We start from the raw sequence: 16,532 nt of genomic DNA, 5'->3' as shown, positions 1-16,532 counted from the left end.
TGTTTTCTGTGCCTGGAGATAATTGAGTTTAGTACAGCTCCTGACTCAATTATCTCTTAGGCACAGGGGAGTGATTACCCTGTTTTGTGTTCGAGTGAACTGGAGCGAATGTCATTAAGTTGTGTACTTTGTCATCCCCTCCCAGGTCCAGTGGGTAATGCCCCTGGAATATGTTATAGTAAACCCCTTGCATAGGGAGTTGCATATAAGACAGCATGGGGCTCCCGTTAAACCAGTTCCACTTCACCCTCAACATAGAGCCTCGTCAGCTATATTCACTTGGGGGATTGCAAAACTGGGTCCTGGGCCATAACAAGGATATTGTCCAGATAAATAATGGATCGAACTCCCTGGGAGCGGAGCAGGGCCATCACCGGTTTCATCAGTTTGGTGAAATACCATGGGGCAGAGCAGAGGCTGAAGGGCCTTGCCAGAAGAATTAAAGGAAAGCCCGATTGCTTTGGGCAATGGGGACTGTTAGGTATGTGTCTTTTAGATCGAATGTGGAGAACCAGTCTCCCACGCAAAGGAGGTCCCTGAGAAGATGACCTCTTGAAATGTTGGTATCTGACATATTGATTCAGGTCTTTCAGATTGATAATTGGGCGGTGGTCCCCAGTATTTTTCCGTACAAGGAATTTTTTGCTGAGAAATGTAAAGGGGAAAGGTGACCGCTCGATGGCATATTTCTCCCTTAGTTTGTGTAACTCTAAATTTAAGGTAAGATTGTCTGCCTCCAACATCCATAATTGTGTTGGGGGAGAGTATTGCATGGGATAAAAATCTATCTTGAATCCCTTGACTGTGTGTAAGAACCAGTGATCTCGAGAAAGTTGTTTCCACTGTTGGAAAAAATGGGTTAATCGACCTGCAATCGGTACATTTTTGAAATAAGTAAGGTTTATTACCTGAAGCAGTGCGACTGCATAGGGAGGCAGAGCCACATCCTCGAATAGATCCTATTTTATTGAAGAACTGTCGATGATAGGGTCTGGTGGGTCCTGAAGCCCAATGGTCTGTGTGGCTCAGCCTGTAGCCTGTGAAGGCTGCTCTGCTGGTGGCTCGGCCTCCATAGCGACCAGCTCTCAGAAAAATGTTGGGTTTGGGAGCAAAATACCCTACGAATTGAGGACTAGGCTTTGTTTAACGTGATGAAGATTGAGACATGCTTAGAGAGGTCTCACATAAAACTGTCTCCAAACAGTAGGCCATTGGCTTCTGGTCCCAATTATTTTGAGGTTTGAGGTCTGACAATTTGGCATCAGTCTTATAAAGTGTGGCTTTACACCTTTCAGTTGAGATTGCCACATTGGCATTGCCTAGAAGGCATAATGCTCTCTGAGCCCACTCACGCACAGCATGTGGATCAAGCTCACCTCTAATGAGTTCCTTGTCCGCTAATATGAAAGTTTGGATGATAGGGCCTGCGATGTCTAGCAGTTTGTCTTCGGTTGCTTTCAACCCCTGTTCAATGCCCTTGTGAGGTTCTTTGCCAGATTTAGTTAAGAAGGTGATCAGCATGGGGTCAAATTTGTCTGGGATAGTCAGTCTGGGGCATTCAGCCCTCAACTTAGACCTGATCTCCTTCTCTAAAGGTTTGCGTAACCACATTCTACAAAAATTGGCTGTGTGGTATGGGGGAGTTCATTCGGCAGAGCGCGGGTGCCAGATTATCCTGGGGTCAAAGAATTGGAGACTGGAGGAATCCAAGGAATCCATGTCTGAGGAAGTCTCATTGGGTTTAGAATTACCTGAGCCAGCATCCTTGGGATTAGTAATAAACGTCTCATTAACAAACTCTGAGGTGGCGGAATCCTGAAGCATATTCGCTGAAAACTCCTCCTCAGAGTAGGAAGCACCATAATCCTCAAGAACATGACCAGCAAGACGGGAAGTGGAATCCTCTAGAGGGTCCATGTTATCCTGCATAGTAAGTGGTAGGGACAATTTAAGGGATTTAGCAGGAGCTTTGCCCTTGCCTGCAGAGGTGCTATTTTTTCTTTGCGCGGGGCTCCTTTGTGATCAGAAGGGTGAGAATCCTCTGAATCAGAGGGTATATGTGCAGGAGGGTTTGCTTCAGTAGAAGCTTGTTCATGAAAGGCGGCTAAAGCCTTTGGTATTGACTCTGCAATAGTGGAGAAAAGCCAAACACGTAATTCAGAGGAGATAGCAGGGTCTGGATGTTCAGACCATGTTGGCTTACAATTAAAAGACAAATATGTATGAGGAAATAATGAGAAAATAAAACCTCAATTCTACACCCTGTTCCAAATTATTATGCAAATTATATTTTTCTCATTTACCTAAATAATTGATGTAAATAACGGTCAGCATAATTTTCATGTTATCAACTATTAAGAGTAGAATTCAAATTTTATTGAACAAACTTCCTAATGATAACAGTATTTTTTTTAAACATAAAAAACTTACAATGCACTGTTCCAAATTATTACGCACAGTAAGTTTCAAAACACTTTATAGGTTGCAAAGAACTGAAAATTGTCATTTGTTGTGTTTGCAGCATATTTACTGAAATCAAAAGCTATTTCAATCAAACTTATAACAACATTTTAACATTTTAAAAAATTTAACATGTCACGTTACATTTTAACATAGGACCCCTTATTTGATAGCAGCTTCACAAGTCTTGCATCCATTGAACTTGTGAGTTTTTGGTCAGTTTCTGCTTGAATTGTTTGCAAGATGTCAGAATAGCCTCCCAGAGCTGCTGTTTGGATGTAAACTGCCTCCCACCATCATAGATCTTTTGCTTGAGGATGCTCCAAAGGTTCTCAATAGGATTGAGGTCAGGGGAGGATGGAGGCCACACCATGACTTTCTTTCCTTTTATCCTCATAGCAGCCATTTATGCAGAGGTATTCTATGCAGCATGAGATGGTGCATTGTCATGCATGAAGATGATTTTATTACGGAAAGCATAGTTCTTCCTTCTGTACCAGGGAAGAAAGTGGTCAGTCAGAAACTCCATATACTTTGTAGAGGACATCTTTACACCTTTGGGGACCCTAAAGGTGCCAACCAGCTCGCTTCCCATGATTCCGGCCCAAAACATGACTCCACCACCGCCTTGCTGATGTCGCAGCCTTGTTGGAACAGGGTGGCCGTCCACCAACCATCCACTACTCCATCCATCTGGACCATCCAGGGTTGCACGGCACTCATCAGTGTACAGGACTGTTTGAAAATTAGTCTTCATGTATTTTTCTGCCCAATGCAGCCATTTCTGCTTGTGAGCATTGCTTAGTGGTGACCAAATAGAAGGTTTATGCACAGTTGCAAGACTCTGGAGGACTCTACACCTTGATATATCTGTTTGCGGCTATGTAATGGTATTTTAGCAGCTGCTCTCTTGATCCGATGCATGGATCTGGCAGAAATCTTCCTCAATGTGCCTTTATCTGCACGAACCCGTCTGTGCTCTGAATCAGCCACAAATCTCTTAATAGTGCGATGATCACGCTTAAGTTTTCATGAAATATCTAATGTTTTCATACATCGTCCAAGGCATTGAACTATTTCACTCTTTTCGGCAGCAGAGAAATCCTTTTTCTTCCCCGTATTGCATGAAAATGGTGCTCTGTTTAATAATGTAGAACACCCTCCTTTAGTAGTTTTTCCTTAAATTGGGCTCATCTGGCAATCTAATTATAACAGGTGTCCGAGATTGTTTTCAGTGATCAAGAGAGCCCAGAGACACAATGCCATCCATGAGTTAAACTGAAAAACTAAATATTTAATCTTTGTGACACTTAAATAGAATTTGCATCATAATTTGGAACATGGTGTAGTGGGAGCAAATGGGTGCACTGAATTTAAAAAGGTAGAAGCAGGATTACACTGCCTAAAACAATTGGGGTTCACCCAAGAACAATAATAAGATAAATATGATAAATATGAGGCATCTCAGTGGGACAGGATATTGGGGGTCACCCACAGCAACAGTTAGTGGGGTTAGCCTGTACAGTGTAAGTAAACAGTGGGGTCAGCCACAGTTAATAAAACAAGAGGTGGTGTTATCACCAAAGTATTTTTAATGAAGTGGTTAATCACAGTAATCAAATCAGGTGAGTACAATTATCAAATACAATATGAAGTGGGGGTCATCCACTAAAATTCAATATTGGGGCAATAAATGTTAATGGGAATCACGCACAAAAAGCCCTTTACAAGAAGCAGACAGATCTAAAAAAAATCTGTGGAAAAGAGAATAAATGCAATCAGAGACGGATAAATTGGTATTAGCAAAAGTGTAGAAGAGATGTGGGCAATAGAACTTATCACCGCTGTGAGGGTACGTGGAGGAGCCCACAGTTCCGACCGTTGGTGCCAATTGAGAAAAAGCGGGAAAATGGCAGGACAAGCAAAATGGCTGCCACGACTATGAGGGAGGCGGAGAGATCGAGTCAGAAATTACATGAATCAGAGGAAGAAAATCCCCTGCGAAAAAAGGGTGCGAAAATCGCGTTGCAGCTCCCTGGGAAATGGAGTCTGTGGCCACTATGTAAGATGGGGATATGGGAAGGCAGGTCAATCAGAAAGGCCTTGTGAAAAAGGCCTCTAATTAAGAGTAAACCACGTATTTTTGAGAATGACCCAGTGGAAGAAAACCCTAAAAGGGCATGAAATAAAAACCTAAAAAGGGGATTAAATCACAGCAGTGATGAAGTGTAACGATTAAAAGAATAAGGTTGTGATAGGTATAGAAACCTAGAGCAAGTGATGTAAGATACACAAGTGAAAATTTAAACTAAATACATAAATAAATGTATAGATATCATAGGTGTAATAATCAAACTAAACCAACAAAGGCGATGTAATCTGAATAGACTCATCTGGGAAGCAAGCAGCAAAGAAAGAGGAATTGGGAGGAGTCTGATGGCACTGTATATTACTTTTATGCATTCTGATTGGTTGATTTTTTTACACTCATATTGACTATTTATTTGCTGCTGGGAGTTTCAGCAAAGAAAGATAAGCAAATATGAAGCCTCCTGTCTTGCCATAAAATTATTTGTCGGTGTTTGCAGATGACACAAAACTAGGTAAAAAAATATAGTCTGATAGAGTCATACCATCTCTACAGAGGAATTTGGATAAATTGGATGACTTCTTGACAGCCGCTAGAGGCACTTCCCCGACACAAATCGCATAGAGCACGCAGAACGTCCATAGGAAAGAATTGAGAAATGCTTTCCTATGGGCGTTTTTAATACACGCGCGGCTCTGGCCATGCATGCGCATTCAGCTCCACTTGGGAGCTGACGTCAGAGGGGGAGGAGAGGTCACCAGCGCCAAGGAAGCCTGGCACTGGATAAAGGTAAGTGGCTGAAGGGGTTTTAACCCCTTCAGCCCAGCGGGAGGGGGCCCAGAGGGTGGGAGGGACCTAAGGATTATATATAGTGTCAGGAAAACGAGTTTGTTTTGCAAAAGCTGGTAATGTGCTTCCATGTATTAAAATATGTTTTTTTTATTCGCATGATCCAAATATCACTTTGCTTCTTTACAAATTGATGGTAAGACCCCAACTTCAATATGCTGTGCAATTTTTGGAACCTGTTTTAAAGAAGGATATTGCAGAACTAGAAAAAGTACAGAGGCAAACCTCAAAACTAATGAGAATGGAAAAAAAATGTAGTTACTATGAAAGGCTAGAAAAACTGGAATTGTTTTCTTTATAAAAAAAGGCAACTCAGAGTGGATGTGATAGTACTATACAAACGTATACAGGGTCAGTACAAACCGTAAAGTGCTAACCTGTTCATTATACAGCAGACAAGAGGTCACCCATTAAAAAAAAAAAAAAACTTGGATTTTTTTTTGCATTACCAGATTATTAAAGGACCACTCTAGTGCCAGGAAAACATACTCATTTTCCTGGCACTAGAGTGCCCTGAGGGTGCCCCCACCCTCAGGGTCCCCCTCCCGCCCGGCTCTGGAAAAGGGAAAAGGGGTAAAACTTACCTTTTTCCAGCGCTGGGCGGGGAGCTCTCCTCCTCCTCTCCGCCTCCTCTCCGCCCCGTCGGCTGAATGCACATGCGCGGCAAGCATTTACAATGCTTTTCTATGGACACTTGCGTGCTCTCACTGTGATTTTCACAGTGAGAATCACGCAAGCGCCTCTAGCGGCTGTCAATGACACAGCCACTAGAGGCTTAGGGGAAAAGCTTAACCAATTTATAAACATAGCAGTTTCTCTGAAACTTCTATGTTTATAAAACAATGGGTTAACCCTAGCTGGACCTGGCACCCAGACCACTTCATTAAGCTGAAGTGGTCTGGGTGCCTAGAGTGGTCCTTTAAAGAATACAATTGATAAGTATGTAAACATGTTTATGATCTAAGGACAAATCCAATTGACATAATGGAGTCAAGAATTATTATTTTCCCTTTTTGTGACATAATTGAAAATGTCCACAATTGTTGAATTATGTGGAGTTGCCATTTTTTGAATCCACAAGATTAAAAAATGAGGGTCACAGTTGAACTTGATGGATTTTAGTATTTTTTTTTAACTATAGATGTCATACTCCAAAATATGTGACAATAAAAAAATGTTCATACTTGATTTGGATATTGGAAGGGTTAAGCAGAAAGCAGAAGTTTGCACACATCTACATTTTTATTCTAATGCAGAATTCAGGTTACATATCTTTATTGCGAAAAAGACAAGGGTTGCAATAAAGGTCATATCATCACAGCATTATATAGTATTCCAGCCCCCCCCCCCCCCCCCCAAAAAAAAAAAAAAAGAAAGTCATGAAATACAGAGGAGTCAGGTAAATATTTATTTATTATAGTAGTATCACAAGATGAATCTAAGAGAATGCACAAAAATTATAATGTGGCATGGTCATACCCAAGTTCATATGAAATTTTTTAACATTATATTTTTGAACATTAAGGGGTAAAACAAACAAACAAACAAATTAAAACATTAATCGCCAGCACTAAGCAATGAAATGATACGGTCAGCTGAATTTTGAACAAATTGGTTTAGAATGAATGCAGTTTAAACTGCCTTAAACGTATGACTCCAGAGGAAAAGAGATTAGTACTAATAAATATAGAGAATCTGTTAATTGCACACTTAATCTTAAATCGTATAATCTATTTGTTGATCCAAAAAGAAAGATAGTCTGTATGTTACAAGAATTATTTTCTTTTTATTCGTGTTTGTCTCTAATAAAGTGAAATATTTAATTTTAGTTAAGGGACATTTTAAGCTACACAACCACTACAGTTCAAATGTTGCTAATTGTTTCTTGGCTCCATCCATTTATGTGAAATCACAGAGTTTTTGGCAACAAACAAAACAAACAAAAACCACAGCAGTTCTCTGGGCATTCAAAGACAGCTCCCTCCTAGCCACATTGATAATGCAAATGTACCCCTCTGCTTTACAAATGTATTTGTTTTTAAAAACTGGTGATTGGCAGGGAATACTGGAGACCGGTTAGCCCAATGTTCTCATCCTATTATTCTAGAGGATGCTGCCCATAGCTTCTTTGCAGCATAATCACTCCACTGAGCTGGTATGGTGATAATATTTTGCTTAGAGCATTCCGTTGACAGGCTGACTAACAAAGGTCACAGAGCAGGGCACTTTCCAAACAATTGATGAATAAAAATCAAGTCAAGTACATTACAGTAATCTTATTCAGAACAAATAGGCATCTGCAGCACTAGCCGTTTCTGAATATAAAATTAGGTTGAAACAAATTACTCATTTACCCAATCCCAGTATATTTGAATAGCCTGACAAAGCAATCGCTTTGTCTAGACCTGTATGTTTAAATGCCCTACTCATGAGTATGGGTAAGGAATATGGGTAAGAAATACGCTTTACTAAAAAAAGTCAACCAAATGTTAAAATAATGCCTAAATACAATAGGAATAGTTACATCAACTATTTTTGCAACAAATGTTTTTTAAAGTATTATTGACGAATGTAAACAATCTCTGACATGCAATTGTTTGCTGCTATAATGCAGCATTAAAGGGACACTCCAGGCCCCCAGACCACTTCTGCCCATTGGAGTGGTCTGGGTGCCAACTCCCACTACCCTTAACCCTGCAAGTGTAATTATTGCAGTTTTCATAAACTGCAATATTTACCTTGCAGGGTTAAGTCCTCCTCTAGTGGCTGTCTACTAGAGAGCCACTAGAGGACTCTTCTGTGTTCATAGAACACGAAAAGTGTGTTATAACGACGCTGGACATCCTCACGCTATGTAAGGACCTCCAGAGTCGCAGAAATCCCCATAGGAGAGCATTGAAAGCATTATTTAATGCTTTCCTCTGGGGAGGTCTAATGCACGTGCGCGGCGTTTCCACGCATTGTGCATTAGGTCTCCCCCGCCACCAGCCGTACATGCGCAGTAGGTCTCCCCCGCCAGCTGATGTTGGCGGGGAGGAGCCTGATCCAGCGCCAAGGGACATCGGCGCTGGATACAGGTAAGTCACTGAAGGGGTTTTAACCCCCTCAGCAACCTGGGATGGGAGGTGGGAGGGAGAGGGGACCTGCAGTGCCAGGAAAACAGTTTGCTTTCCTGGCACTGGAGAGTCCCTTTAAAGTTTGCCGTTCAAAGTGTGCTCTTTTATCTGTGAGTATACTATTAACAGTCTCTCTGCAGAGATGTAGAGAGAAAAATACCACTCTGGCAGTGAAATTCATTTCTCAACAGGGTAAAAAAAAAGCTGTACTGAATAAAAGAGCATAATAAAAAGGGAATAGAGGTGCCTTATAGCAGGTTAGGGGAAGTTATGGGGCAGAGATGAAGTATTTGCTTTTTGACTGATGGAGGTGTGTGAGTATTGTTTTGTACAATGGTGAATTGACAATGAATGCTCTCAAATCTTGTTAGAGTTAGTCTATGCAAGTTCAACATGAGGAAAAAAATAAAAAAAAGTAGTTTTCTGTGTTGGGATTTTGACATCCAATGTAAGGAGTGCATGTATCAGAGGTGGGTGAAAAGGAATTAAAGGAACACTATATGGTCAGGAACACAATCATGTATTCTTGACCCTATAGTGCTAAACCCACCATTTAGGTGGCTTACCCCCCCCCCCCCCCCCCACCACCACCACCACCACCACCAGCCCACCTATAAAAGTTTAAAACTCACAAACACTGGCCAAAGTTAGTGTTAATATTTGTTTGTGAAAAATGCAAAAAACTAATTTGAACGCCAGTTTTGGCCAGTGTTTGTGACTAAGTGGCTACTAAAAAAGACTGGCCATACCCCATTTACAATACCTTGGGTTGTCTTCTATTGCAAATGGTATGCCATCATGGGGTAATTTTCATTCCTAGGCTACCATACGGTCTCAAAGGCAACGTAACCAATCTGGCGAATTTCAATGTGAAAAAACTGAAAACTTTTGAAAACACCATAAAACCTGTACATGAGGGGTACTGCTATACTCAGGAGACTTTGCTTAACACAAATATTAGTGTTTGAAAACACTAACAAAACATTTTAAAATACAGGTAGAATGAAATTACACACACACATATATATATATATATATATATATATATATATATATATATATATATATATATATATATATATATAGCGATTTTCTTTATTTTTAGATTTTTTTAACGTATTTACATATTTATTTATTTTATACATATATATATATATATATATATATATATATATATAAAATGATAATTATATATATATATATATATATATATATATATTCATTCATTTTAAAATACAGGTAGAACAACGAAATTACACACATATATATAGATTTTCTTTATTTTTAGATTTGTTTCAATTTTTTTACGTATTTACATATTTATTTATTTTATACATACATATATACATACACACACACACACATATATATATATATATATATATATATATATATATAAATTCCATATTCTGGCACTCAACCCCAAATGAAAAGTCAAGATATTACCCGGGTGCCTCCAGGCTAGTACACAGGTTAAGACAGGAGCACTCACTTGGATTTTCCAATAGTGTATTAAAGCATCTACATAAATCTACATCAACGTTTCAACCCTTCAGGGTCTTTATCAAGATAATGACAGTGCACAAAATATACATATATACACAAAATATTAACAAGCAAACTTACCCCATCTGTGTAAAGTGATTCCCGTTTGTCATCAAGTGAGAAACTGCCGACATGCGTGCGCGGGTACGTGGGCGTGTGCGTGATGATATTCATCGGAATAGTAATTTGTGCAAGGTGGGTACGTTTAGAACCTTTTTCATAAATTTCATAGGCTCGATCTAAAGTTTTCTTCAAAATATGTTTGCCATATCCCCTTTCTAGGAAAGACTGCTGCATTGTCTCAATTTGCATGTCACGATTTGTACTTTCTGAGTTATTCCTCAGTATCCTGAGGAATTGTGAAATAGGTAAAGAGTTCTTTAATGCTGGAGGTCTCCCCCGCCACCAGCCGTACATGCGCAGTAGGTCTCCCCCGCCAGCTGACGTTGGCGGGGAGGAGCCTGATCCAGCGCCAAGGGACATCGGCGCTGGATACAGGTAAGTCACTGAAGGGGTTTTAACCCCCTCAGCAACCTGGGATGGGAGGTGGGAGGGAGAGGGGACCTGCAGTGCCAGGAAAACAGTTTGCTTTCCTGGCACTGGAGAGTCCCTTTAAAGTTTGCCGTTCAAAGTGTGCTCTTTTATCTGTGAGTATACTATTAACAGTCTCTCTGCAGAGATGTAGAGAGAAAAATACCACTCTGGCAGTGAAATTCATTTCTCAACAGGGTAAAAAAAAGCTGTACTGAATAAAAGAGCATAATAAAAAGGGAATAGAGGTGCCTTATAGCAGGTTAGGGGAAGTTATGGGGCAGAGATGAAGTATTTGCTTTTTGACTGATGGAGGTGTGTGAGTATTGTTTTGTACAATGGTGAATTGACAATGAATGCTCTCAAATCTTGTTAGAGTTAGTCTATGCAAGTTCAACATGAGGAAAAAAATAAAAAAAAGTAGTTTTCTGTGTTGGGATTTTGACATCCAATGTAAGGAGTGCATGTATCAGAGGTGGGTGAAAAGGAATTAAAGGAACACTATATGGTCAGGAACACAATCATGTATTCTTGACCCTATAGTGCTAAACCCACCATTTAGGTGGCTTACCCCCCCCCACCACCACCACCACCACCACCACCACCAGCCCACCTATAAAAGTTTAAAACTCACAAACACTGGCCAAAGTTAGTGTTAATATTTGTTTGTGAAAAATGCAAAAAACTAATTTGAACGCCAGTTTTGGCCAGTGTTTGTGACTAAGTGGCTACTAAAAAAGACTGGCCATACCCCATTTACAATACCTTGGGTTGTCTTCTATTGCAAATGGTATGCCATCATGGGGTAATTTTCATTCCTAGGCTACCATACGGTCTCAAAGGCAACGTAACCAATCTGGCGAATTTCAATGTGAAAAAACTGAAAACTTTTGAAAACACCATAAAACCTGTACATGAGGGGTACTGCTATACTCAGGAGACTTTGCTTAACACAAATATTAGTGTTTGAAAACACTAACAAAACATTTTAAAATACAGGTAGAATGAAATTACACACACATATATATATATATATATATATATATATATATATATATAGCGATTTTCTTTATTTTTAGATTTTTTTAACGTATTTACATATTTATTTATTTTATACATATATATATATATATATATATATATATATAAAATGATAATTATATATATATATATATATATATATATATTCATTCATTTTAAAATACAGGTAGAACAACGAAATTACACACATATATATAGATTTTCTTTATTTTTAGATTTGTTTCAATTTTTTTACGTATTTACATATTTATTTATTTTATACATACATATATACATACACACACACACACATATATATATATATATATATATATATATAAATTCCATATTCTGGCACTCAACCCCAAATGAAAAGTCAAGATATTACCCGGGTGCCTCCAGGCTAGTACACAGGTTAAGACAGGAGCACTCACTTGGATTTTCCAATAGTGTATTAAAGCATCTACATAAATCTACATCAACGTTTCAACCCTTCAGGGTCTTTATCAAGATAATGACAGTGCACAAAATATACATATATACACAAAATATTAACAAGCAAACTTACCCCATCTGTGTAAAGTGATTCCCGTTTGTCATCAAGTGAGAAACTGCCGACATGCGTGCGCGGGTACGTGGGCGTGTGCGTGATGATATTCATCGGAATAGTAATTTGTGCAAGGTGGGTACGTTTAGAACCTTTTTCATAAATTTCATAGGCTCGATCTAAAGTTTTCTTCAAAATATGTTTGCCATATCCCCTTTCTAGGAAAGACTGCTGCATTGTCTCAATTTGCATGTCACGATTTGTACTTTCTGAGTTATTCCTCAGTATCCTGAGGAATTGTGAAATAGGTAAAGAGTTCTTTAATGCTGGAGGATGAAAGCTGGTTGAGTGTAATAACGTATTATGATCAGCAGGTTTTTTGTAAAGACAAAAACCAATTTTATCATTGCATCTGTACACCTCTACGTCCAGGAATTAAATTTTATCAGTGCTCCAACTGAGAGTAAGTTGAATCGGAGATTCATCATTATTAATCACATCAATCATGGACTGCAATCCTGCATCCGTTCCAGACCAAATAATGAAAATATCGTCCAAAAACCTGTGGTACGAGATATGTGAAGCAAATTTATCCAAAATATTATCCCGCGCAAAAATATGCATATAGCAGTTGGCATAGGAGGGTGCTATAGACGATCCCATGGCAGTCCCCCTTAGTTGGATGTAAAAATTATTTTTGAATCTGAAGTAGTTGTGGTATAATAAGAACTCAAGACATTCAATCAAAAACTCTATGGGTGGACCTTGATATTTATCACTCTCACATAACCAGATACGTAATGCTTCCATCCCTATGTCGTGGGGAATAATAGTAAATAAACTCTTAACATCAATAGTAGCAAAGATCACAGGTGAGTCGGGTAGAATAAGGTCTCTAATTTTAACCAAGAAATCTTGGGTATCCTTCAGGAATGTAGGAATATTCTCAATACTGGCTTTACAATGATGATCCACAAACTTCGCCAGAGGTTCCAATAGCCCTCCGCGTGCTGACACAATGGGTCTGCCTGGGGGCTTCTCCGGGTCCTTATGAATCTTTGGCAATGTATATAACACTGGTATCTTGGGATTGTCATTTACAAGATATGCTGCAGTGTATTCATTACCCCATCCTGAGGTCATACCTTGTTCTACCAGCATTCGTAGCTTCTTTAAAAAGGAGGTGGTGGGATCATAGGTAATCAGTTGATATGTGACACCATCACTAAGTTGATTCAGGATCTCATTTCTGTAATCCGCATAATTTTGGATCACTATTGCACCTCCTTTGTCAGCTGGTCTAATGGTAATCGTATAATCATCCCTGAGATCTTGTAATGCTGCTTTCTCCCCAACTGTCAGGTTTTCACCAATGGGTTTATGTTTGAGTAAAGTCTGTTCTATATCATGACGTACTAATTGTCCAAATGTCTTGATGGAAGCATGTGTGGTTTTAGGTTACCATATGTTTTTGAGTTTAAATGGATGTTTTTCTTTATGTCCCCACTGATCTCTTGTAATATTCAAATTAGGTGATCGATTCATCTTAAACAATTCCACATCCAATGCAAATCTGTCTGGACCATAAAATGGTACAAAGGTCAATCCCTTGGATAACATTTTGATATAATCTGTTGTAAGCTGTTTAGTCGACAAATTAAATACAGGGTTAATTTCTTCTTCATTGGTGGTTTGGATCTGAGCTTTATAGATCCTCCCCCTTGTCCCCATCTAATAGGTCGATACCTATGTTTCCTCTTGCTTGTGATGATGTTGAGGGTCGGTCGCTGGAATGCTGCCCACCACCTAAAAAAGGTTGTAAGGATTCTTGTCTCATCTGTGTTCCGGGTTGTTTCACAATGTCTGTGCCTTCCGTTTCTGACATGGATTCTGCAGAGCTTGTATAAATAGACATGAATTGTGGTTTCCTGATCCTTATTTTCTGTCGTTGAAACAGAGGTCTCCGTCTCTCTCCACCACTTAACCAATATACGTATATGTTTATTCAGGATCAGCTTTAATTAGTGGGAGGGATTTGGATATGTATTCATATAGACGTTATATTATTGCCATATGTTTTTTATCTAACTTACATGTAGTTTATAGTTATTACCCATTATCATTAAGGTGTCTTTGCGCATGTATACATATTAGTGATGTCCCGAACGATTCGAAGGCGAATAGTTCCTGGTGAACATTGCATGTTCGCGTTCGCCACGGACGGCGAACATATGCGATGTTCGGTCCGCCCCCTATTCCTCATCATTGAGTAAACTTTGACCTTGTACCTCACAGTCAGCAGACACATTCCAGCCAATCAGCAGCAGACCCTCCCTCCCAGACCCTTCCACCTCCTGGACAGCATACAATTTAGATTAATTCTGAAGCTGCATTTTTTTTTGTGTTTATTATACATTATCAGGGCTCGAGTGCTGCAGGAACGCGTGGGAACGGCGTTCCTGCACTTTTTTCACAGGAGGAACGCTGTTTCCCCTGCAGGCACTCAGGGGGCGGCAAAAAATGCCACCCCCAAATGCCCTGTGTTCCCCCTGTCATGGGGGGGCCACCTGATTTCCCCCCCGGCGGGCTGCTCTCTCCCTGTCACACGCGGCGAGGGAGCTGTGTCCTCTCTTCTCCCTCTCGCCGCGCGCCGTTTTCTGATGGAGGGAGTCGGAATATGACGTCATATTCCGGCTCCCTGCATCAGCAGACAACCCACGAGGCGAGAGGGAGCAGAGAGGACACAGCTGCCTCGCCGCGTGTGACAGGGAGAGAGCAGCCCGCCGGGGGGGGGGCAATCAGGTGGCCCCCCATGACAGGGAGAGAGCAGCCCGCCGGGGGGGGCAATCAGGTGGCCCCCCCATGACAGGGAGAGAGCAGCCCGCCGGGGGTGGGGGGCAATCAGGTGCCCCCCCATGACAGGGAGAGAGCAGCCCGCCTCACTGCGGACCCCAGGGACCCATCCATGCCAGCTTTCCTAAAATGTAGGGAGGCTGGGTGGCTGGGCAATGTTAATTTTAATAATTTGTATATGTATGTCTGTTTGTGTATGTCTGTTAGTGTATGTGTATGTATGTGTGTGTATGTCTGCTAGTGTATGTGTGTGTATGTCTGTTAATGTATGTGTATGTATGTGTGTGTATGTCTGCTAGTGTATGTGTGTATGTCTTTTAGTGTATGTGTGTGTGTGTGCGTGTGTGCATGTCAGTCTATTTATGTGTGTGCATGTCTGTTTATGTTTGTTAGTGTATGTGTGTGTATGTCTGTTAGTATATGTATGTGTGTGTATGTTAGTTTATGTCTGTTAGTGTATGTGTGTGTTTGTGTCAGTGTGTGTGTGTGTATGAGTGTATTTACGTCTGTTAGCATATGTACGTGTGTGTGTATGAGTGTATGTGCTTAGGTTACTGTATGCATGTTTGCGTGTATGTGATTCTGTTAGTGTATGCACGTGTTGTGTGCGTATGAGTGTATGTGCTTCTGTTAGTGTATGCACATGTTTGCGTGTATGTGCTTCTGTTAGTGTATGTTTGTAAGTGTGTCAAATCAGTGAGAGTCTGTTTGTCATTTAGTGTGTGTGTGACTATTAGTGTGTGTCTGTCAGTGTGTTTGTGTGTGTGTCTCTGTCAATGAATGAGTGTGTCAGTGAATGTGTGTGTGTGTGTCAAATCAGTGACTTCTGTGTGTTTGTCACTGAGTGTGTGTGTTAGTGTCAGTGTGTATTTGCCAGTGTGGGTGTCTGTCAGATAGTGTGCTTAGAGGGACACTATAGGCACCCAGACAACTTCAGCTCATTGAAGTGGTCTGGGTGCAGTGTCCCAGTCCCCTTAAACATGCAAGTGTAATTATTGTGGTTTCTCAGAAACTGCAATAATTACCTTGAGGGGTAACTCCACCTCTAGTGGCTGTCTACCAGACAGCCACTAGAGGGACTTTCGGGTGGTTAGGTGACCAAAAGTCGCCTAACTGATGCTGGACGTCCTCACCCTGTGCATGAGGACATCCAGCATCTGGTAAATACCCATAGGATTTTAACCCCATCAGTGTCGAGCGGGGGAGGGGAGGACATGAGGGAGGGGGGGCACTATAGGGAATTATAGTGCCAGGAAAACAGCTTTGTTTTCCTGGCACTATAGTATTTCTTTAAAAGGAGCAGGAAAAGGTGGAGTCTAAACAGGATGGGGTGGGTTCTTAATCAGGAAGCGGTGCTCCCTTGACAGGAAGGGGTGGTAAATTTAGATTAGGGGGTGCTCAGGTATAGTCATGCCTAGGGCAGCACAAAATTAAAATACACCACTGTGTGAGTGTCTGATTGCATGTGTGTGTCTGTGAATGTATGTGTGTGCACACGTTTATATATGCATACGAGTGGGTT

Source organism: Pelobates fuscus, chromosome 3 (genome assembly GCF_036172605.1).
Source record: "Pelobates fuscus isolate aPelFus1 chromosome 3, aPelFus1.pri, whole genome shotgun sequence".
Lineage (NCBI taxonomy): Eukaryota > Metazoa > Chordata > Amphibia > Anura > Pelobatidae > Pelobates > Pelobates fuscus.
The sequence above is the reverse complement of the archived record's forward strand: the minus strand, read 5'-3'. Positions refer to the sequence as shown.